Below are 2856 nucleotides of genomic sequence, written 5' to 3' on the forward strand. Positions count from 1 at the left end.
AGTGCTGCACTGTCAGGGGGTCAGTGCTGAGGGTGAGAATAACTACAGAAGATCCCCACGTTCCTCTGAGCGACCCAGTGTCCTGCTATTCATTAAATACTCTCTCATTTTGTTTCTCCTTCCAAACTGCAGCACCTCACATTTATCAGGGTTAATTACTATCTGCCACTGATCTGCCCTTCTGACCAACCCATCGGTATCTTTCTTTAACCTGCAAACATCATCTTCTCTATTAACCCTTCCACCAACCTTGGTATAATCTGCAAACTTTCTTAACATTCCCCCAGCATTTTCATCTGTACCATTTCAGTATATAACAAACAATAAGAGTCCCACTACTGAACCTTGTGGTACACCACTAGACACCAGTCACTCAAACAGCCTTCTCTCACTACTCTCTGTGTCCGCTCACTCAGTCAGTTTCTGATCTATCTCGCCAACATTCCCTTAATTTCTTTGACACTCAATGTTGGTGACCTCACTGTGACTTGCTTCCCTTGCTGTTGTGTGATGTGATGCTGTTTCATTAATATACTGTGTCCCCTCCCTCTGCCAGACTAGTTTAAACCTAGCTGCAAGGGTATTGGTCTCACTGTGATTCCGGTGCAGACCCTGCTTTCTGAACATGTCCCACCTTCCCCAGAAATGGTCCTAGTGATCCAGAAATCCAAAACCCTTCTGCGCCCACTGACTCTTGAGCCACACATTCATCTGTCCTATTTTCTGATTTCTAAACTTGCAGACATTCTGACCATTGAGGTCCCGCTTTCTAATCTATTGCCTCGCTTACTGTACACTCCTTCAGTTGGAAGGGTAGGAGCATGTTTCCTTGTGTCTGGCCCAAGACCTGTTCTCATTCTACATCTCTAAAATAATTTATCTGGTCGCATTCTCATTACTGTTTGCTCATGAGATCTCATTGTGCAGTAATTGCCTGTGGCGTTTCCTACATTCGGACATTTCTTGTGGTCAGAAAGCCACCCTCTGACTGTGAAGTGAGTTTGGGATTGGTCAGAAATGGGGAACACCATAATCATGTTGTTTACCTTTCTCCCTGTGTCCAAATGCTGCTGGGTGTTTCTCATCTGAGAATCTGTTGGGACAGACTCTCTCTCTGCCTGCACACTCGTTGGCTTGTTAGCAAACCGCCCACCAGAACCAAGTTGAAACTTGCTTCACTCACAAGTTACTTTGAAAACAATTCGACTCTCTCAACTCCCGCAGCCAAAATGAAAAGCTCTGCAGTTTCAAACATTCTGGAATTGGATTGTGTTTCAGTCGCTGTCACTGTTTGTTTAAATTACTTGATCCTCAGGGTGAGTCCCCCTGACAGGGCTGCTATTAATTACCCGCTCCTAGTTAGAACATAGAACATAGAACAGTACAGCACAGAACAGGCCCTTCAGCCCACGATGTTGTGCCGACCACTGATCCTCATGTATGCACCCTCAAATTTCTGTGACCATATGCATGTCCAGTAGTCTCTTAAATGTCCCCAGTGACCTTGCCTCCACAACTGCTGCTGGCAACGCACTCCATGCTCTCACAACTCTCTGTGTAAAGAACCCGCCTCTGACATCCCCTCTATACTTTCCTCCAACCAGCTTAAAACTATGACCCCTTGTGTTAGTCATTTCTGCCCTGGGAAATAGTCTCTGGCTATCGACTTTATCTATGCCTCTCATTACCTTGTATACCTCAATTAGGTCATCTCTTCTCCTCCTTTTCTCCAATGAAAAAAGTCCGAGCTCAGTCAACTTCTTTTCATAAGATAAGCCCTCCAGTCCAGACAGCATCCTGGTAAATCTCCTCTGAACCCTCTCCAAAGCATCCACATCTTTCTTATAATAGGGCGACCAGAACTGGACGCAGTATTCCAAGTGCGGTCTAACCAAAGTTTTATAGAGCTGCAACAAGATCTCACGACTCTTAAACTCAATCCCCCTGTTAATGAAAGCCAAAACACCATATGCTTTCTTAACAACACCTGAGTTGCCCTGAGAAGGGGCTGTGAGCTACCTTCTGAAACCACCAGGTTTCATGGGGGAGCTGACATTAGTCAGGGACCGGAATCACACAGAGAGCTCTCCTGGGGAATGACAGTGGTTTTCCTTCCCAAACTGCAGTGATGGAGTTATAGCATCATAGAGTTTTTCGGCACAGGAGGAGGCTATTTGACCCGTTGGGTCTGTACCAGCTCCTGAGTAAGCTGCCTGACTGCTCCCACTCTCCAGCCGTGCCCCTGCTGCCTTATAACTTCATCCCTTTCAAATATATACCCAGCTCTCTTCTGAACCCCCACAATGGAATCCACCTCCCCCACTCTCCCAGGCAGCACATTCCAAATCTCGCAGTAAAGACGTTTCCCCTCACCTCACTCCTAGCTCCCTCACTGACAATCTTGCAATTGTGACCCCCAGTTATTGATATGCCACCTCGTGGAAACAGAATATTTACTTTGTCCTGTAGAATTGTTCATAATTTTGAACACCTCAAAAAGGTCATTTCTTAACCTTCTCTGCTCCAATGAGAATAAGCCCAATCTCTCTTATCTTTCCTCATCCCTGGGGTCGTTCCAGTAAAGCTCCTTTCAACTCTCTCTTCAGGATTTTAACATCCTTCCCTTATTTAAGGTGTCCAGAAGTGACCACACTGCTCCAAATCTGGTCTGACCAATGATTTGTCGCGATGTTCCTGAAGTGTGCTGTCAGTTGGATAATGCACTGGGTCTGTTCCTGCATTGTGTGAAGTTGCTCCCCTCATTGGGCACTTTGATCATTTCAGTGTAACTGCAAATTCAATCTGGAAGTTAAAGAGCAGGCAATATTCCCCCTCCCCCGCCCATCCCCCCGCTAT

This window comes from Chiloscyllium plagiosum, chromosome 11, assembly GCF_004010195.1.
Source record: "Chiloscyllium plagiosum isolate BGI_BamShark_2017 chromosome 11, ASM401019v2, whole genome shotgun sequence".
Taxonomy (NCBI): domain Eukaryota; kingdom Metazoa; phylum Chordata; class Chondrichthyes; order Orectolobiformes; family Hemiscylliidae; genus Chiloscyllium; species Chiloscyllium plagiosum.